Below are 22,883 nucleotides of genomic sequence, written 5' to 3'. Positions count from 1 at the left end.
TCAGGAACGCATAGTGGGCAAGTCAACGCGATCAACCAGACAACCGTGAGTTGTGGTACTTGTGGTGAAGGCCATCCAATGGAGGAATGCCCGAGAAACCCACAGTCAGTCTATTTTGTGAAGAATAATCTGTTTTCCAACACGTACAACCCCGAGTGGAGAAACCACCTTAACTTCGCATGGAAAAATAAACAACAAAATTTTCAATCAGTGGCGCAAAAAGAAGGGCCACCAGGATTTTTCCCGCGAACAAATGGTCAAACACAAAACTAAGCCAACAGTTCACAGGTGCCGCAATCTTCATCTTTAGAGAGTTTGCTGAAGCAATATATTGAAAAGAATGAAACAGTGTTTCAGAATCAAACGACGTCTATCAACAATTTGGAAATTCATATGGGACAGATTACGGGGGAACTCAAGAATAGACCACAAGAGGCCCTGCCGAGTTCAATGGAACTCCCATGCAACACAGGAGGTACGGGAAAAGAGCAATGTCAAGTTGTGACGTTGCGAAGCGGAAAGACTGTGTTGGGGGAGAAGAAGGAGCCTAGCCGAAATGCTCTAATTGCGATGGAACCGGAGATTGTGTTGACTCGAGGAGAAACAGAAGAAAAGAAGGTGAAGGAACCAGATATTGCATCCACCTCAGAGCCAAAAGAACAGCGAACTGTGAGAATACAGTTGCCACCATTCCTCTAGAGACTCAAAAAGAAGAAAAATGATGAGGTATAGTATCAACGCTTCATGGATATGCTGAAACAGTTGCATATTAACATTCCTTTCATTGAGGCAATTGAACAGATGCCCACGTATGCGAAGTTTCTAAAGGACATGGTGACAAAGAAGAGAAGCCCTCGTAAGTTCGCAACAGTGGCATTGACACAAAGTTCAAAATCCATAATTCCATTGAAAATGCGCGACCCTGGAATTTTCACCATACCCTACTCTATTGGAGGGTTATACATCGGTCAAGCACTTTGTGATCTCGAGGCCAACATCAACTTGATGCCTCTTCAATTTTCAAGCAGCTGAATGTGGGGCAATTGGTGCCCACGACGGTGACTCTCCAATTAGCTGATAGATCCCTTGTGCATCCAGAAGGGAAGGTGAAGGATGTTCTAGTTACAATTGAAAAATTTATATTACTAGCAGACTTCATCATCCTGGACTATGAAGCGGACAAGGATGTACCCATCATACTGGGACGACCATTCTTATCCACTGGTCACGCCTAGATTGATGTGTACAAAGGAAAGATCACACTGAGCATGAATGGACAAAAGCTCAGGTTTGACATTATACGAGCCATGAAATATCCTGATGAAGAAGACCTCAATGAATCCGACGATGAACCAAATTTGAACGAAGAAGAAAAGTCTGAAGATGAAAATGAAGATGAGGATGCAACCACATCCATAGTAGCATGCAATGCGATCATAGAAAAAACAACCAAAGAAGATGATATGATTACATCCAAAGAAGACAAGCTGACAGTGAATGAAGAAAGAAAAACAACAAAACCATCCTTAGAACAACCACCGATAGTAGAGCTGAAGACCCTTCCAAACCACCTGAAGTATGTGTTTCTGGGGCAGAATGAAAAGCTACCTGTAATAATTTCCTCTGCACTTAATGAAGATTAAGAGAATGTGCTGCTAAGCATCCTGAGAAAGTATGTAAAAGCAATTGGTCGGACGCTCGCAGACATTAGAGGAATCGACCTCGCATACTGCATGCATAGGATTCCTCTTGAGGACAATCACAAAGGATCAATCAAACATCAATGCAGACTCAACCCTGCGATAAAGGAGGTCGTGAAGAAGGAAATAATCAAGTGGATAGACAGGGGAATTATCTATCCAATAGTTGACAACACGTGGGTCAGCCCTGTGCAATGCGTATTGGAGAAAGAAGGGATGACGGTAGTCCCCAATACAAATAACGAACTGATACCAATGAGGACCATCATTGGATGGCGGATTTTCATGGATTACCACAAACTAAATGCGGCGACAAAGAAGGATCATTTCCCTCTGCCTTTTATTGACTAGATGCTAAACTGCCTAGGTGGAAATGATATCTACTACTGCTTGGATGGATATGTCGGCTATAACCAGATCATGATTGCTCCTGAAGATCAAGAGAAAACCACATTCACCTACCCGTATGAAACATTTATGTTTCGACGCATGTCGTTTGGCCTTTGCAATGCGCCGAGCACTTTCAAGAGGTGTATGATGGCCATCTTTTTCGAATAACTCGAAGATTCTGTGGAAATTTTCATGGATGACTTCTCGGTGTATGGGCAAACATACGAAGTCTGTCTCAACAACCTGGAGAAGATATTGAAAAGATGTAAAGAGAGGAACCTCATGCTGAATTGGAGAAATGTCATTTCATGGTAAAGGAAGGTATTGTGCTTGGGCACAAAGTCTCCAAGGATGGGCTGGAGGTGGACAAGACAAAGATTGAAGAGATTGAAAAGCTTCCACCTCCAGCGAATGTGAAGGCTGTCAGGAGCTTCTTAGGACATGTTGGCTTTTATAGACGTTTTGTGAAAGACTTTCCAAAGATTGCATGACCACTGAGTATGTTGTTAGAGGTAGAAAGAAAGTTTGAATTTGATGACCAATGCCTCGACGCATTCAAAATATTGAAGAATGCATTAACAATCGCACCAGACTGGACATAGCCCTTCGAACTAATATGCGACGCAAGCGGTTATGCGATGGGAGTAGTGCTGGTATAGAAGAAGAAAATAATGCTACATCCCATCGCATATGCGAGTAAGACCATGAACCTACTCAAACAAATTACACGACCATAGAAAAAGAATTGCTTGTGGTGATATTTGAGTTGGAAAAATTCAGAGCTTATTTGCTGGGAACTAAAGTAATCATTCACACTGACCACTCGGCGATAAAATATTTGATGACAAAGAAAGATGCGAAGCCGAGATTAATTAGATAGGTTCTCCTCCTCCAGAAATTCAACATGGAAATTATTGATTGCAAGGGGATGGAGAACTAGGCTGTGGACCATTTATCCATATTAGAAAATCCAAAAGTCGACCGCAACCAGTCAGAGGTGAACACAACTTTCCCAGACGAGCAACTATTTAAGATTGAAGAATTACCATGGTACGTGGACGTGGTAAATTTTCTGGTTTGCAAACAATTGCCGGAAGACTATACAGACCACCAAAAGAGACAGCTCAGACATGAATGCAGATTATATTATTGGGACGAGCCAAATCTGTATAAGAGGGGGTCAGACCAGATTTTGCGCCTGTGCGTACCAGATGTTGCTCACCAACGCATACTATCACAATTCCATGACTTGCCATATAGAGGAAACTTTGGAGGCCAATGCACAATAGCGAAAGTGTTACAAAGTGGGTATTATTGGCCAACATTATTTAAGGATGCAAAAGACTACGCGATGAAATGTGACCCGTGCCAACGCATAGGAACTATTTCATGGAAGCAGGCGATGCCCATGAACATCATTTTAGAACTGGAATTGTTCGACGTCTGGGCCATAGACTTCATGGGACTATTTCCACTATTGAATGGTCACAAATATATTATGTTAGCCATCGACTATGTTTTCAAATGGGTAGAAGCGGTAGCGTGTGCCGCAAGCGATGCGGCGGTAGTCTCCAGGTTCTTGAAGAAAAATATTTTCACTCGTTTTGGCATTCCACGTGTCATAATAAGTGATGAAGGCAACCACTTTGTTAATCACATCGTCAAATATTTGCTGCTCGAATATAATATCCTCTATAAAGTGGCCACCGCATACCATCCACAAACAAATGGTCAAGCTGAAGTGTCAAACTGGGAAATCAAGCTGATATTAGAGAAGGTGGTGAATCCTTCACGAAAAGATTGGGCAACAAAGTTGGACGATGCCTTGTGGGCATACAGGACTGCCTATAAGACACCTATAGGCATGTCCTCGTATGCGTTGGTGTTAAGAAAGGCATGTCATTTACCAGTTCAGCTGGAGCATAAAGCACTGTGTGCGGTGAAAAAGCTAAACTTTGACTGAAAGGCCACCGGGAAAGAAAGGAAACTTCAATTCGTCAAGCTAGAGGAATGGAGAACTCACGCATACGAGAATGTAAATATCTACAAAGAGCGCACAAAGCGCTGGAACGACAAATAATTATGCGATAAGAATCTCCAAGTCGGACAAAAGGTCTTACTATTTAATTCGCGGCTACGACTCTTCCCTAGGAAATTAAAGTCACGTTGGTCCGAACATTTCATAGTCAGAGAGGTATTCCCGCGTGGCACGGTTGAGTTATCCATTGAAGATGGGACCAACGTATTCAAAGTCAACGAGCAAAGAGTCAAGATATACCATAGAGAAGACTTGCATCACAAGGTCGCCTCCGTGCACCTGAGAAACTCTTATTGAAAAAGAAGTGGGTGGTACCTGTACAATCATGCGATTCAAATTCATCAGGGATGCAAGTTTTGTGAAGTATCCATTGAAATCTTCAATTCATGAACATATCTCTATCTCCTTACAGTTATTATCATTTTGTTATCCATTGCATTTCTAAAAAAAAAAAAAGTGAAGACAAATTTTGTTAACTTTGTTTTTATTTGACCCTCTCGATGTTTTCTTTGCAACGATTGTGGTGAATGATTGCGGAGGAGCTACACGAAAGATGCAACTACTTTATTCCACCACCACAATCAAAGAAATCAGTTCACCGCAAGGAAGGATGCGATCACAGCCAATGAGGGCGACAGAGCAAATATGGAGATTGTATCTTTCCTTGGCTTTCTCTATTCCAAATTTTGCACTCTCGCATCGCATTTTAACTTTGAAAAATTTATCATCGCATCCTCTTTAGTCGGCGCAATCATTTAACATTGATTAATTTAGTAAGTCACTGCATTATTTCTCTTTGCCAATTATGATTTCAATGGTGAAACGCATGCCTTTATTTTTTGTATATACTAGAGTCTACTTAATTTTAGGACAATTGATAATGGGCAGAAATGCACGTTATCATAGTGCTAAGTTCTTAAACAATGTTGGATTGTATCGATGAAATATGTTACTTTGCGTCCATTAAGCATTAGTTTCTTAATATTGCGGTAGCATGCGTCCAATGCATTAGAATAGTTGATCTTTGTATTTTTGTGGAGAATATGCGTTAACGCAATGTAAAGATTACGATCATAGGAAATCATTGTTCGAGCACAACTTCACCACAAGGCTTTGCGTTGATCGTGCTCGCAAACATTTGCCCAAAAAGGATCGCTACAACTTGGTCAGTGCAACATGGTAGGCGCATCCAGGTGAAAGGATAATTAAGAGCGATGAGACAGAAAGCTGATGACAGTCGAATACAAATTAAGTTCACAGCCAATAACGGTCATAAAGTACATTCAGCTTTATTGGTGACAATTATCCAGTGCATCAATCAAGAATTAAAGTTGTCCCATCTATACAACAAGGAGAGAGAAGCCTCCTTTCACAATGGATGCTCTATAAATACCAAGTGCATTCTTCAAAAAATGGGTTAAGTAGTTGATCAGTTCACCGTTTAGTTCATGGCTTTGTCCATAGTTTTCCTTTAAATTTTAAGGTGGAGCAAGAGGAGAGCGGTGGCGCTGGAGATCGCTCAGGGCAACTCGAGAGAGAACCTTGGGACGTAAGAGTAGAGAGTAGGCCTACTCTCGCGAGAGTGAGATTATATTTTGGGCACGAGTAGAATCAGTGTAAACGCCTGGCAGCAAGAAATTGCTACCAGGCTCTTTATTATACTTGCATTTTTATTTGTACTTCATCTTCATATATATACAATCGAAGTTCTATTTCTACAACTATTCACTCTCTTAATATGCATGAGTAGCTAAACTAGTCGAATGGGTTGAGAAGAACTAAGCTAACATGACCTAGGAAATTCATTGCTTGTGATTGTCTTGTTTTATGCTGTGTAAAATACCCTTTAGAGTTACTTGAGAGAGAGTCTAAAGAAAGAACCTAATGTCTCGAGAGACCTAAGTTAGAATCCGGACTCGAAAGAGCAAGAAGATTAGACTTGCATAAATAAGAGATTTGGACTTAGAAATAAGCTTTGTTTATCAACTTGCATTGCATGCATCCTAGGAATAGGTATGATGATATGTGGTTGCCTTGTTTGTGTATCATCGCATAACAAGAATTAGAGGTTTATGTGTAGGCCCTATAGACACCTTTGCACTTACATTGCATGCGTTCTAGTATTAGAAGCCGTAGCATTCACGCCGGGAGGTGGTTTACTATTGTATGCATGTTGCATGATCGCAAAGCATGAACGCATTCTAGGGAGTGTTAGCCGAACCCCTTCTCGACCCATTCATCGCATCTCCCGTTTACCAACTCTTTTTAAACTCCGTCGTATTTGTTATTTATTTTTCATCAACGCAAACAACAAACCCAACGATTTATTTATTTAACCGGTTACTGCAAGTCTTCATAAAAATCCCCAACGCAGACTATTTTCACAAGTCCCTGTGTTCGACCCTGGACTTACTAGGAAACTTAGAGGCATTTACACTTGAATTCCGCTAGGGAAACTTGAGTGCACAACGCAAATCCCTCAACGCATCTCATCCATATTTCCGCTTCATAAAATATTGCATCAAGTTTTTGGCGTTGTTGCCGGGGACTTTGGCAAGATAGTTTGTTAACGTTAATTTTTGTGATTTATTTGCAGACTCTCAATCTTTGGCGAATTACGACCTGGAGATTGAGAGAACGTTTCAAAGAAGACTGAGAGACCACCAATAGCAACCACAATCAGACAAAGAAGAGATGGCGAAGCAGCTTGGAAATAGAGCACTAAATGATAATAATGTCATGGTGAATTTGATTCTATTGGTAAACGATCGCAATAGGCCCATTAAGGACTATGCATCGTTAAACCTCTATGATTTCTCTCCAGAAATCATGAGGCCTGCCCTCGACGGAAGTAGATTCGAGATGAAACCGGTGATGCTACAGATGATCCAGACCGCAGATCAATTCGTTGGAAGGCGTGACAAGGACCCGCACGCTCACCTCCGAAGTTTTATTGAAATTTGCAATACTTTTGTATTCCTGAACATCTCTGGTGAAGAAGTTCGATTAACGTTGTTCCCATTTTCTCTTAGTGATCAGGCTAGGAAATGGGCATATTCGCTCGAACAGGGAGATATCACTTCTTGGGAGCAGGTAGTGGAGAAATTTATGAAAAAGTATTTTCCACCTACGGAGAACGCAAGATGAAAGAAGCTTATTACTAATTTTGAATAAGATATGGACGAATCGCTTAGCGATGCTTGGGCGAGATTTAAAAGGTTGGTCCGGGATTGTTCGTATAATGGGTTACCAGACGGCCTTCAAATGGAAATTTTCTATGATGGTTTGAATCCCGCTTCGCGAACCACTGCCAATGCGGCAGCCGCTGGTGGTCTGCTTGACAAAACTTATGATGAGATGAAGAATATCCTGGACCGCATCTCCAAAAGCCATGAAGACTAGAGAGAGAGTGACCAGAGATTGAGACTTAAAGATTCTTACGCAAACAACGGTGCTATTGTTTTGTTACAAAACCAAATGACCGCAATGATGAATTTGACCCAAGGAATGGCGATCAGCAGCTCAACACCGCAAGGTTGGCAAATCAACGCAATAAGTCAAAACACCACAAGGTGTGTGACTTACGGTGCGATGGAAGATTGCCCGCAAAATCCACAATCTGTCTATTTTGTAAAGAATAACCCTTTTTTAAACACTTACAACCTCGGGTGGAGAAACCACTGTTGGACACTAAAGATGTATATGCAATGATGCACAAGATGATGCAATACTACTTCTAGATATGCATTAATTATGAATGTTCTTGTAGTATGCCATGCATTGTCACAACTTTCCTTACTTTGGAACCAAGTGTAATTCCATTGCAAGTTTCTCGGTGTGATCCGAGGTCGAACACAGGGACTGTTTTAGGTTATTGTGGTACATTTGTGATATATGCGACCAGGTTTTTTCAATCTTTAAAGAGTGTTTTGTACAAGTATATAAAGTTGTGGTAAAGTAAAGGGAAGCAGTAAAAATGTGATAATAAAATAAGTGCAGTAAACCTAAGCTAAATGATACAAGATACAAGCTTCGTGATACAAGATGCTGGGGTCTAGGCTGGCTGTAAAGGTTATGCAAAGAACATGGAATGCGGTGGCAAGCCTTATGTACAAAACAGAAAGAGAAAGATAACTAATATAGTCATCACAAGTTCTTCATTGTGTTAAAGCTATAAGTACGGTTCCGCTATTCTCTTGGCGTACATCTTTCAGTGATCGGCCGCATTCCCACATGTCTGTGGTGAAACAGAGACAAACATAATGAATGCAAGGTTGCTTCCATGTCTAGAAGTACTATTCGCTTTAGTTAATGCATTCTTCTAACCTTCTCTCCATAGATCGGAATAGCAACTTCATTTCTGCTCTCACAGGTGAAGATGCCCTCTAGCATGCCTTAGCTAAATGCATTTATTTCTTTAATACAGATTAAGTTACTTGTTCAATTCATATTAACTAGTAGAGGATCAAGAAGACATCATGGAGAAAGTGATTAACGGGGGAACAAAAATAGACAGAGAATGGAATATGAAAGTGATTGAGACATTCAATATATCTATTAAGTGTCTGATACATGGTGTGAATGAAGAGATAAAGAATATGAACTACAATGATGAAAAGAGATAGAACAGATACAAATAGCACCAAGTTCTCGACACTGATTCGGATGGAGATCTGCTTACCGGATTGGATGGATCAGATGGTAGGATGAGCTTCCCTCTCAGGCTTGCTCAACCGGTAGCAGGGTCCTAAGCATAGAGCTTCTCGGTGGGTGTTTGGCAGAAAAGAACTTAGACTCACCTCTCGCCCTTGTCTATTATTCTTCCCAAATTTCTTCAGTTAAGCACTCAGCTCAACCTTTCTCTCAACACTTTAGCAGTAATTAGCCCCATATAAAGTAGCATATTTTCTCTGAAATCAATGAGGATATTTATAGGTGAAGGTCTTTGACTCCGGCCTTGTGGTCCCCACTTGTTGTTATGGAAATTTCGAAGATGTAGGAATAATTATTCCTTCTGTTATGCAATCAGACCGTCAATTCTGCACAACCGTTAGTTGTACATGTGTCGCAATCCTTCGCTTTTGCATTGCTCAACTGCATCTTTCAATCGAGTGTTTGCATGCGGTGTTGTTTTTATTACCGCATGCGTTTGAAAGTCGCTCTAGATCGACTGTCACACTGCACCATCATTGCATTAATCGTCTTTTCAGTGTTGATTCACGGGTGCAATGTGACAAAGATGCATTGGTCAGTTCTTCTTGGGCCTTGATCGCAAGCGGTGACTTGGTTTCCTGCAAAACAAAGTAGAATTATCCTTTTCTTCCATCTTAATGATGTGAGTGGGTGTAATTGTGATCATTTATAATTATTGTATTTCTAAGCTAATTTTCATACAATTGGCGCATATTTATCCTCTTTTGGCCGCAATATCTAGATAAGGTAGTAAAAATAACTTGTATTTCTACAAGTTATCACACCCCCAAATTTAGATATATGCTTGTCTTCAAGCATATCTTCTATTAAGGCAATAAGGCTTAATTCCTATCCTATATTTCTACGTCAATTGGTTGCTCTGAATGTTACACTTAGGCACATTACTTAACATCACAATTTCTTCCTATCCTTACTAATTCTTAAGAAGCCCTACTTTATTCTTTTATATAACAAAATTCTGCTCAAAGATGCTTTTCTCATTTTTCCATAATAGAATGTTTATCTCTTCTTGTTAAAATAGCTTGATAAATATAAATACAGTGGTAAAAACTTTTGCGTCATTTACTAGAGACAGTTGGTCATGGTTACACTCCTCATTTTGGTTTGTTTGCCTGACCTCAAATCTATTTTAGAGAACACCGTTGCTCCCTTTAACGGATCGAAGAGATCATCTATACGAGGCAATGGGTAATTATTCTTGATGGTCACTTTATTTAACTATCTATAGTCTATGCATAATCTAAGAGTACCATCTTTCCTTTTAATAAACAAGACTGGCGCTCCCCAAGGCGATACACTGGGTCTAATGTACCCCTTAATCATAAGTTACTGTAATTGAACTTTTAACTCCTTCAATTTCGTTGGTGCCATCCTATATGGTGCTTGGGATATAGGTGTTGTACCCAGAACTAACTCAATAGTAAATTCCATTTCCTTATCAGATGGTAAACCTGGTAATTCTTCAGGGAACCATTTAAGAATCCTTGTACTATAGGTACATCCTCAGGTTTTAGTTTCTTATCCTGTGAAACTGCTAGATAGGCTAAGTAGGCTTTACATCCCTTACTCAATAGTTTCCTAGCCTTTAATGTTGATACTAAGCTTCTTGGAAGTATTCTTTTACTTTCTACTAGGGTTATCTCTTTTTCACCTGGTTTTCTAAACACTATTTCTCTTTTAAAACAATCCATAGTGGCATAGTGTTTACTTAGGAAATCCATACCTAAGATAACATCAAACTCTAGTAATTCTAATGAAATCAACTCAACCCATAAACTTTGAGCTCCAAGAATTACTTCACAATTCTGGTGATATTCACGTACAACTAGAGTATCTTTTACAGGCGTAGAGATAAGTAATTCCCCATTCACACACTCAGGTACTTTATCTATATGTAATGCACACATATTAGATATGAATGAGTGTGTAGCACCAGGATCAAATAATGCATAAGCGGATTGTTTACATAAAGTTATCGTACTAGTTACAACATCCGGTGCCTCTTCCGCGTCCTGGTGGGTCATATTATATACTCTACCCTGCTGCTACTGTTGCTGTTGTGGTCGTCCAACTATCCCTTTCTACTTAGCTACACTAGATCCTTCTACTCTAGCTCCAATTATTCGGGGTTGGTTTACAATTTGTGTAACTTCTCTTTGTTCATTTTGTGCTCCATGACTTAGCTAAAGACAATCTCTCCTGAAATGCCCAGCTTGTTCGTACTGGAAACACACATTCCTATTATAGTAACATCCTTTTGTATGAGGTCTACCATAGTTTACACAAAGTGGGTTCCTCCCTGTACTAGCTACTGACTCACTAGCACGACCTGATACTGATCCACCACTCGGTCTAGCTACAGGTCTTGACTTTTTCTGACTTGAACTTTGTTGGCTCATGCCTCCAAAGCTCCTTATACCTGACTGTCCAGAGAACGGGGGCCTAAATCTCTTACTTCTTATTTCTCCAGGCACTCTAAACTGTCCTTCACTTGGTTGAAGTACATCTTCCCTTACTACACTCTGCTCTACTCGAATAGCGTTCTCAAGTAAATGAGTGAAATTCACCCAATTAGATGTAGAGGTAATAGGTGTACTATTTTTCTTCTTAGACCATTCTCAAATCTATTACACCTCTCCTTCTCTTCCGCAATGATCGGAAGGGCATACTGAGATAACTTAGTAAATCTTTGCTCATACTCGGCAACCGTCATCAATACCTGAGTTAGCCAAAGGAATTCCTCCCTCTTTGCTTCTCTAAAAAAACTAGGGTAGTATTTATCCTCAAATACTTGTCTGAACTCAGACCAAGTCATAGTTTCTGAACTACCCCTTCTATCTTCTATCACTTTCCACCACTTCTCAGCCCTTTTTTGCAGCAAGAATGCCGTTAACTCGACCTTACGGTCCTCAGGGCATCTCATAACTTTAAAACATTTCTCAATCAAGTCCAACCATATCTCAACATTCACTGGATCCGTGGCCCCATCGAACGTCGTGGCACCTAAAGCTTTCAGCCTCTCGACGTCGAATTTCTTTTCTGGATCGTTTTGGATCGATTCTACACTCACTGCCAACCTTTGAGTGATTCTATCGAACAATTGATCCTCTATCTGATGTTCCACATCCACTTTTGGTGTACTAGACTCGTTTTCAGAAGTTGCCTCCTGTTCTACTGAGTCTCTAACTCTTTTCCCTTTTGGATCTGGGTCCCGTCTAACTTTAGGACCTCTGCTGGTAGGGTCAATATTCCTCTCCTCAGTCTGCCTACTTCGTCTGCCCCTTCTTCTCAGCATCTTTGCCAAATTATTAAGTACACATATTAGGGACTTATCTATGGGACTTTAATCTAATGCATGAACTCTCTCTTTCGCTCCAAAGTCTTATGTTGTAATACTAAGCTAGCTCAAACCTTTCCCAAGTTTACGTATAACTATGCTCTAATACCAAGCTGTCACACCCCGCCCCAGACCACCTTCTTAGCCTAGAGAAAGGCGTGACTGCAGCAGTTACCAACCCTTGGGCTGACACTTACTGCCTAATAACTCGTGCGGAATAACTCTGATACCAATTATAAATTATATGCAACGGGACGTCTTTAGGCCAATAATTTATTAACTTAGAACATAATATGTTTAGAGTCATTCTAGCACCAGATTTACAAGCCCCAAAAACCCATAAACCCTAGTCCCTATATGAAAAATAGTAACATGTGTACAATATTAACATTAACCACCTAGCCAATGGGTTACAAGTCTTTTGATTCTTTAGCGGCAGAGCAGATACTAAGCTATCTTCAGAGGATTTGGCTGCTACCTGTGTGGAGGAAAACAAAACATTTGAAAACGGGGTGAGCTTACGCCCAGTGAGTGACCGAGAAAACATAGTAAATTCTCATGCATGATTTCAGAAATGAGTTTTTAACTGAAACAAAAAATTTTACAATACTTGTACTACAGCATAAACATTTTCCAAGCGTAAAACATATAAAGTTTTTTTAATCATAAAACAATAAAATCATTTCTCAATCCAACGTACCCTACTGTGAGTAAAACAATCCCAACACCAACTACTAGTCCAGAGAGAACCCTTTTGCTCAATCTCTGACTCTATTCACCTGTGGCCACACTATGTACCCTCACACATTAGGTACTTCTGCTCAGATACCTTCTCAATGTCCTTCAGTATCGAGCTACTAGGATACCTTCTCAAACGTCCTTTAGTATCCCGTTGGCTTGGTACCTTCTCAAACGTCCTTCAGTACCAATAGATACCTTCTCAAATGTCCTTCAGTATCTAGTTGGGTGGATACCTTCTCAAATGTCCTTCGGCATTGAATTTTAGTAAAACCAGTCATAAACGACTTTTCTCTTTAAAGCATGTAAAGTATAACACATATAAAACATGACTTTAAATATGTTAATGCATGCTGGATCAAATCAACACATATAAATAGTTTTTCAACAATTTCTCACACATGCATGCGTTCAAAACATAATTCACAACTTGCTTGGAAATCAATTCATAAAACTAGTAGGCATGAGAATATTCTTGAAAACATGCTTTCTATAACACGTTGTAATCAAACAGTTTAAGTAAATGTTTTAGTCAGAACATTTTAGCCACTCACCTTAATTTCTTAGGAGCTTTTCACTCAAGTGGCTCCTCGGGCTCCTTTTCACCCCTAGAATCTAGATTCAATTTACAGCTTAGATTACTCATGGTTCTGAACCTTATTTTGAAATACTTTCTTCTACAACCTTATTCTAAAATGTCTCAGGAAGCTTACCCTAAAATTTCAGCTCATAAATACTCGTGGTTTGGCCGGAATCATAGAATCTTTAAGACTGGCTCAGACTGATTTGACAGTCTGACCCTTTTGCCTTCTTTTCAATCTCCAATCAGGTTCCTTTGAGTTTTTCCCTTCGACAGTCCCACTCTGGACTAGTAGTTGGTGTTGGAATTATTTTACCCATAGTGGGATACTTGAATTGAGAAATGATTTTATTGTTTTATGATTAAAACAATTTTATATGTTTTATGCTTGGAAAATGTTTATGCTGCAGTACATGTACTGTAGAAGCTTATGTTTCAATTAAACTCTTTATTGAGATTTTGCATGAGAATCAACTATGTTTTCTAGGTCACTCACTGGGCATAAACTCACCCGTTTTCAAATGTTTTGTTTTTCCCCCCCACAGGTAGCGGTCAAATTCTCTAAAGATAGCTCTATGTCTGCTCTGCCACTAAAGAATAAAAGACTTGTAACCTGTTGGCTAGGTGGTTTCTGTTAATATTGTACACATGTTTCTGTTGTTCATATAGGGACTAGGGTTTTTGGTTTTTTGGACTTGTAAATCTAGTGTTGTAATGACTCTAAAGATATTATGTTTCTAAGTTAATAAATTGTGGGCCTAAAGACATCTCGTTGCATATGAATTATAATTGGTATCCGAGTTATTTTGCAAGAGTTATTAGGCAGTAAGTGTCAGCCCAAGGGTTGGCAACTACTGCAGTGACGCCTTTCTCTAGGCTAAGAAGGTGGTCTGGGCGGGTGTGACAGCAGCACTGCGTTGAATATCATCGATCTACTCCATTACCACATCAAATCTTTGATTGAAGAAGTGTTGTTATTGCGAGAAAAGTTGTTGTTGTTGGGAGAAGAGTGATCTCATTTCTGCTAACTCAGCAGCCATGGTGGTGATGGAGGGTTACGCCTGCGATGTCTCGCCAGCATTGTTTTGGGGTTGGGCAGAGGTGCCTTCACCCAAATCGTATGGGTCATCAACTTACGGCGGTGGAATGGTGGGTTGCGGTGATGATGTTGGTGGTGAAGGTGGGTTTGCTGGGTAAATAGTTGGGGAGGTTGGAACAAGGAGAAGGTTGGTAAAGTGCTCATGAAGGGGAGAAGAAGGTTGTTCAGGTGGGCTTGGCGGGCTGAGAAGGCGAATGACTAAGGGAAGAGGGTCCGTAGGTTCTGGATCTTGTGCTGGTGACTCTTGAACCCTTTTTTTTCCCTTATATTCTTTGCATCTTCTTTTTGGCCTGGGTGCCTACGATGCATTCAAATCGATCGCAGGCCTCTTTGCTGGCAGCTCGGGTCAGTGTGGGGAATCTTTGAGGAGCATCCTCAAAATTTTGATGTTGATGAGGCCGTGGACTTCTGGCATGGGCTCCTCATCAATACCTACACCTATAGACAGGCACAGACTTGAAACGACCCACGGGAAGAAGTACTGCCCTCAAATGTGCCCCCACTAACAATCTAAATTGCCTTGCGATCAACTGCCCTACATCGATAGGAATGCCGCGAGCGATGCATTTTGCGGCCATGACTCGATCCCTTGACACAGTTCTATCATGCGTTGTTGGGATCAGCCGTTTCTTGACCAGGTAATCCCAGAGCCCTCCCTTCGAAAGCAAGGACTTGGACTCCAAGGTACGGATGCCATTAAGTGAAACCGACCATCTTGTGCCCAGTTGCGTTAGTATTCTCAGCACGTCTTCCATTTGTTCCTCTGTGGGATCATCGATAATCTTGTTCCCTGGTGCATCAAGGTTGTTCTTCATCTGATACAACTCGTTGATGTCCTTTGCGCTGAAGTATACTTTTTTCTCCTTTAAAGGCACCGCATCCCTATTTCCATGCAGACGCCCGCGATAGAAGTCTCACACTACCTGAGGCATAATGATGAATGGGCACTAGCAGAATGTGTCCTACCCATGTTCCACAATTACGCTCGTGATGAGGTCAGGTAGTGAGGTCGCGGTAGGATAGAAGCCCATCTCGATCAACATGTCATCGTTCTCTTTTCTTTTTTATGACTGCTTTCTGGCCGATGCGGGCTCGCTGCTCTCCACGATTGCTTTGCCTTTATCCTTAGCCAACGCAAGGCGGGTGGCTTTTCTTTGTTTCTTCTTCTGCTCTCTGTGTTGCTCTTCTTTCTCGCGCTCTACGAGTTCTTTGCCCTTTTTCTTGTATAAGCGTCGCCTATTAGCTTCGCGCATTTTCTCCTTCTCCTCCAACAATCTTTTCTCCTCCTCTTCTTTATTCCTCCTCTCTTCTTCTTCTTCTTCTTGTTCTTCTCTCGCAAACTCCTCTTCAAATTGCTCAGAGGCAAGTAGCAGATGCTGTTCCTTCTCGCGCTTCCATATCCCTTCAAGTCTCGCAAGCTCATTGTTGCTTCGCATTTCTTCATACTCCAGTTTTCATCTTCTATTTCCCTCTGCGATGATGAGCTTGCACCTCTCCATCTTTCTTGCTTCTCCTCCTCTTATTTGAATGCCATAATTAATCGTTGAGGGTCGATATTGGACCCTTGCGGCACATTCTCCCTGCGAGGCTTCATTAGGGGGTTCCTTCTGTTTCTTCTCCTTCATCGGTTGCAACCATTTGCGTTATTTCGGGTTGCACCGGTTCCATTAACTATGTCATTTCCCTGTTATCCTCCCTCATGGAGGTCGATTCTCCATCCTTCTCAGGGCTCGTAGCCCTCTGTTTTTCTTCCTCTGCTTTTCTTAAGCGTCTCTCTTCACGCCGGCACAATCTTCTTTCTTCTTTCTCCTTCCTCTTTCTTTTCTTCTTGTCCTCTTCATCTTCATCATCATCCCTTTTCTATTTGTTCTTTCTTGCCTTACGATGATGTGAAGATTCAACCTTTCCAGCGTTCTTTCCCTTGTTGTTCTTCTTCTTTTTCTTCTCAGCCACTTCTGGTTGCGCCTCCCCCACAACCTCCTCCAACGCAACGTCAGGGGTCTCCAACGCAACCTCAGCCTCCTTGGCCTCCCCCATCACAATCTCTTCTTCTTCTCTTCTTGGAGGTCCGTCATAGGCTTTTGCGTTGGCAGTCGCCTCAGGAATCTCTAGGGCCAGAACGCCTTTTCCCGTTTCTTCTTCAACCGTCACTGCCTCTCCCACCACTACTATCTCCTCCTCCGTATACAGTGGTTGGTTTACAACCCTTGCCTTGGGTAATCCACCTCCTAGCTTCAGGTTACTCAAAATGTTTCTAAACACCTCTGTGTCATCGCGTCTTTTCCTTTCACTTTCAGTTGACACGGAAGGGGTTGGAGTAGGTATGTTTTCAGTGCTTCCTCCCCTTTTGAATAGAGGAGGCCTAACAGCCAGGGGGTTTCTCCAGGTTCTCGCGGCGATTCTAGGGATAGTGTGGGCTTGGGCGGTGAGTCTGCGACTGGTAGCCAGAAATGCTGCCTCTCGCATGGCTACTTGATCAGGGGTGGATGGTGAAGCAGATTGGTTGGGAGTTTTGTCAACCATGGGTATGAACTTGGGAGGACTGGTAAATCGCTTGAGCTGCTAGGGAAGAAGGAAGTCAGGATGCTCCAGCGCTAGGGTTTCTGATTGCAAAATGAGGTAAAGCTTTACCATGAAGGGAGGGGCTCTATTTATAGGTTGGGTCGTAGTGGGCCCAACACTATTTTTGCGGCGACGTGGCCTCGAGACACTCAAAAGAGGCATCGTTCAACCTTCCTCATTTATGGAATTTCAGAAAAGATCCATCCTTTCATTTTCCGAGTCGTAATTACTTTAGAATACGAAATCATTGGACTTCCCCCCAAATTACAAAAAGAATTATCTTTAATATTTTATTTGAATGGACGCAAGATAAAAATTAACGCAATGTGCTCACCAACGCAAATGTATCTTCGTTGAGGATAGGCAACAACACATATATCCCCGCAACACACCCCTTAACCAAACGAATTTTTGGAGGATACCTCAATATAGTGCATTTAGCTAAGGACGGGCAAATGAGATATATGAGCGCAACACACCCTTCAACTCAATACAGTTGAGTTAGGTGAATGCAAAGCATCTCTTATTAGTTTGAGATGCGTCCATTATCGCCTTGCATACTTGTTGATTGTTTTATTTCTTTTTTTTTCATCAATGCAAGTTGTTATGACTTGCGGCAATAAATTCTCTTTATTACTCAACCATTCACCATTTAAAGCTCAACGCATTAATTATAGAAAAACTCAAAGAATTAAAGACGAGACAGAAATAAATGCAATGGAAATAAATGATGAAATAAATTCATAAAGTTAGGAATGAAGTAAATGAAGAATCAAAATTCAGAATTCAAATAGACAGCAGCTCAAGAAAGCATTAAACATAGTATTGACTGAAAATTGTGTTTTCATTAATAGGTGTAATCCACATCGCCACAGGTGGTCAAACTTGCCTGCCCAATGTCCTAGGGACATTGCTCCTTTCCTGTAGATCTCAGGGCTTCTGAATTGTTGGGCAATGTTCCCAATGCTCGACTTCTTAGCTTAGAGGCCAACTAGCCCACTTGGATCTCCAAATTCCTTATTGAAGATGACTGCACTTGCACCACTGCGTCATTTTTGTCCATATATTGTTTCAACAGTGTCTCCAATGAGCTTCCCAAGTTGTTAGATGATGATGGTTGTTAGTCATGCGGTTGCCTTGGTTGCCCTCGAGTGTGGTGAAAAGGAAGATTCCCTCTACTGCCCCCTTGATGGTTAACTGGCCCCCCTTGGTTGGGATTGCCTCCCCAACCGAAGTTAGGATGGTTCCTCTAGCCAGGATTATAAGTGTAGCTGAAGGGATTGTTCTGGATGGAGCATATTTGCTGAAGAGTCAATGGACACATGTCTGCATTGTGAGCCCCTCCACAATTGACGCAACTAATTGCAGCCACTTGAGCCGGTGCAGCAGGTTGCGCTGATTGTTGAGCAATGGCTCCTTGATTAATTTCCATTGACTGAAGGATCGAGGTCACCGCGGCCATTTGAGCGGCCAATGTGGTCATTGTCTTTGCAGGGACAATGGCAGTTTCATTCTTTCGTCTATCGGCGCCTCGACCTCCATATACATCATCGATTCAGTCGTCCATATTTTGCGAGATGTGGTCGAGGATGACTTTAGCCTCTATGTATGTTTTATCCATAAAACCTCCTACCGTGGAGGCATCAGCAACAACCTGCGTTGATCTATTCAGGCCATTGTAGAAAGTTTCCATCAAGACGCAATCAGGGATCTCGATATTCGGGCAATTTTTCACCAATCTTCTAAATTGCACCCAAACGGTACTTAGAGTCTCATTTTCCTTCTGCTCGATGTTCAGCACGTCCTTCTGTCTCCTTGCGTTGACGGCTGATGGGAAGAACTTCTTCATAAACCTCTACCAATTGTTACCATGAAGTGATCTCATTTGGCTCCAGTGAGTGAGCCCACCTCTTAACCTCGTCCCTTAAGGTGTAAGGGAACAAATACAGTCTTCTACTCTTTGGGGTTACGCTAGGTAAGAAAAAGTTGCCGCACATTTCGACAAAGCTTGTCAGAAGGGCATGTGGGTCTTCACCTTGCAGACCCCAAAACTGCCCAGCATTTTGAATCATATGCAACATGACCGACTTAATCTCGAACCATGCATTCTCCTCCACAGTAGGCCTCGAGATTCCAGGTGAAAAGTCATACAAATTGGGTGCTGCATAATTCCTCATTGGGATGTTGCGATCAGCAGCCTGGAAGACAGGATTCTGTGCTGGTCTAACAGCCCCTTGATTCACCACCGGTACCGCATTATCATTGTTGTCTACCATGCTTGCTGTTTTCTTTCGCCTAATTCAGTTCTGATGTATCCGTGCGTGAAATGTACGCTCGATCTCAGGGTTAGCTTCGAACTCTGGCTCAGCACCAGTACTCATAAACCATCAAGCTGCTCTATCTGCAAAATACCAAAAACACACTCAAACAATAAACTGTTAACCAATCCCCCGCAACGGTGCCATAAACTTGTTGGACGCTAAAGATGTATATGCAATGATGCACAAAATGATGCAATACTACTTCTAGATATGCGTTAATTATGAATGTTCTTGTAGTATGTCATGCGTTGTCACAAGTTTCCTTACGTTGGAACCAAGTGTAATTCCACCGCATGTTTCTCGGTGCGATCCAAGGTCGAATATAGGGACTATTTTAGGTTATTGTGGTACGTTTGTGAATATGCGACCAGGTTTTTTCAATTTTTAAAGAGTGTTTTGTACAAGTATATAAAGTTGCGATAAAGTAAAGGGAAGCAGTAAAAATGCAATAATAAAATAAGTGCAGTAAACCTATGCTAGATGATACAAGATACAGGCTTCATGATACAAGATGCTGGGATCCAGGCTGGCTATGAAGGTTATGCAAAGAACGTGGAATGCGGAGGCAAGTCTTATGTACAAAACAGAAAGAGAAAGATAAACTAATACAGTCATCACAAGTTCTTAATTGCGTTAAAGCTATAAGTATGGTTCCGCTATTCTCTTGGCGTACACCTTTCAGTGATCGGCCGCGTTCCCACATGTCTGTGGTGAAACAGAGACGAACATAATGAACGCAAGGTTGCTTCCATGTCTGGAAGTACTACTCTCTTTAATTAATGCATTCTTCTAACCTTCTCTCCATAGATCAGAATGGCATCTTCACTTCTGCTCTCACAGGTGAAGATGTCGTCTAGCATGCCTTAGCTAAACGCATTTATCTCTTTAATACAGATTAAGTTACTGTTTAATTCATATTAACTAGCAGGGGATCAAGAAGACATCATGGAGAAAGTGATTAATGGGGGAACGAAAATAGATAGAGAATGGAATATGAAAGTGATCGAGACATTCAATATATCTATTAAGCGTCTGATACATGGTGTGAATGAAGAGAAAAAGAATATGAACTACAATGATGAAAAGAGATAGAACAGATATAAATAGCGAGAACAGATACAAATAGCGACAACATCTCGGCACTAATTTGGATGGAGATCTACTTGCCGGATTGGATGGATCAGATGGTAGGATGAGCTTCCCTCTCAGGCTTGCTCAACCGGTAGCAAGGTTCTAAGCACAGAGCTTCTCGGCAGGTGTTTCGCAGAATAGATCTAAGACTCACCTCTCGGCTTTGTCTCTTCTTCTTCCAGGATTTCTTCAATTAAGCACTTAGCTCAGCCTTTCTCTCAACACTTTAGCAGCAATTAGCCCCATATCAAGTAGCATATTTTCTCTGAAATCAATGAGGGTATTTATAGGTAAAGGTCTTTGACTCCGACCTTGTGGTCTCCACTTGTTGTTATGGAAATTCTAAAGATGGAGGAATAATTATTCCTTCTATTATGCAATCAGACCGTCAATTCTGCACAACCATTAGTTGTACACGTGTCGCAATCCTCCACTTTTGTGTTGCTCAGCTGCATCTTTCGATCGAGTGTTCGCATGTAGTGTTATTTTTATTACCGCATGTGGTTGAAAGTCAACTCTGGATTGACTGTCAGACCGCGCCGTCATTACGTTAATCATCTTTTTAGTGTTGATTGACGGGGGCAATGTGACAGAGATGCGTTGGTCAGTTCTTCTTGAGCCTTGATCGTAAGTGGTGACTTGGTTTCCTGCATAATAGAGTAGAATTCTCCTTTTCTTCCATCTTAATGATGTGAGTGGGTGTAATTGCGATCATTTATAATTATTGTATTTCTAAGCTAATTTTCATACAATTGGCGCATATTTATCCTCTTTTGGCCACAATATCTAGATAAGGTAGTACAAATAACTTGTATTTCTAGAAGTTATCAACCACCCCAATTTTGCCTGGAAGAATCAACAACAAAATTTCCAACTTGTGGCGCAAAAAGAAGGGCCATCGGGATTCTTCCAACGCAACAACAATCAACCAAGCAGTCAAGCAAGTAGCTCACAACAACCACTGCAATCCTCTTCTTTGGAGAGCCTATTGAAGCAATATATAGAGAAAAATGAGACAGTGCTTCAAAGTCAGGCCACCTCCATCCGCAATCTTGAATTACAGATGGGCCAGATTGCAAGTGACCTGAAGAGTCGACCACAAGGGGCGTTGCCAAGTTCAACTGAACTTCCACGTAAACCGGGGGGATCAGGTGAGGAGCAACGTCAGGTTGTGACATTGCATAGTGGGAAGACTGTGGAGGGAGAAAAGAAGGAGCATCGTAGAAAAACTTCCATCGCAGCTGTACCTGAGATTACAGTAACGCAAAAAGAAGAAAGAGAAAATGAAACAGTAGAACCGGAGGTTGTGTCGACCTCAAAGCCTAATGAAACGGGAACCGTGAAAGTCCAGTTACCACCTTTCCCTCAAAGACTAAGGAAGAAAAAAAATGAAGAGGTACAGTACCAACACTTCTTATCTATGTTAAAGCAATTACATGTTAACATTCCTTTCAGTGAAGCGATTGAGGAAATGTCTACCTACGCCAAGTTTCTGAAGGACGTGGTAACTAAGAAGAGGGGCGCTGGGAAATTTGCCATGGTGGCATTAATGCAAAGTTCCAAATCAATTATCCCATCGAAGATGAGCGATCCTGGGAGCTTTACTATTCCTTGCTCCATAGGAGGACTCTATATTGGGCAAGCCCTCTGTGACTTGGGGGCCAGCATAAATTTGATGCCGCTGTCAATTTTTAGACAATTAAATGTGGGGCAACTTATGCCCACATCAGTGACTCTCCAATTAACTAACAGATCTTTGGTTCATCCAGAAGGTAAGGTGAAGGATGTGCTGATCACAATTGATAAATTTATTTTGCTAGCTAACTTCACCATTTTAGACTACGAGGCCGATAAAGATGTGCCCATCATTTTGGGGCGACCTTTTCTATCAACGGGTCGTGCTCAAATTAATGTGCACAAGGGAGAAATCACTTTGAGTATAAACGGACAGAAGCTCAAATTTAATATAATTCGTGCCATAAAATTTCCGGATGAAGAAGACCTACAAGATTCTGATGATGGCCTGAATTTGATTGAAGAAGAAAAGTCTGATGAAGATTATGAAGAAAAGGATGCCAGCACATCCATTGCTACCTGTAATACGATCGTAGCAAAAACAAACAAGGAAGAAGAAATGATCGCAAGGTAAGAAGTGGAGCCAAAAGAAGAACGATAAACAATGCAACCTTCCCTGGTGGAGCCACCAACACTTGAATTGAAGACCCTACTAACCCTTCTGAAGTACGCATTTTTGGGGCAGAATGAGAAGCTGCC

Source organism: Benincasa hispida, chromosome 9 (assembly GCF_009727055.1).
Source record: "Benincasa hispida cultivar B227 chromosome 9, ASM972705v1, whole genome shotgun sequence".
Classification (NCBI taxonomy): domain Eukaryota; kingdom Viridiplantae; phylum Streptophyta; class Magnoliopsida; order Cucurbitales; family Cucurbitaceae; genus Benincasa; species Benincasa hispida.
The sequence above is the reverse complement of the archived record's forward strand: the minus strand, read 5'-3'. Positions refer to the sequence as shown.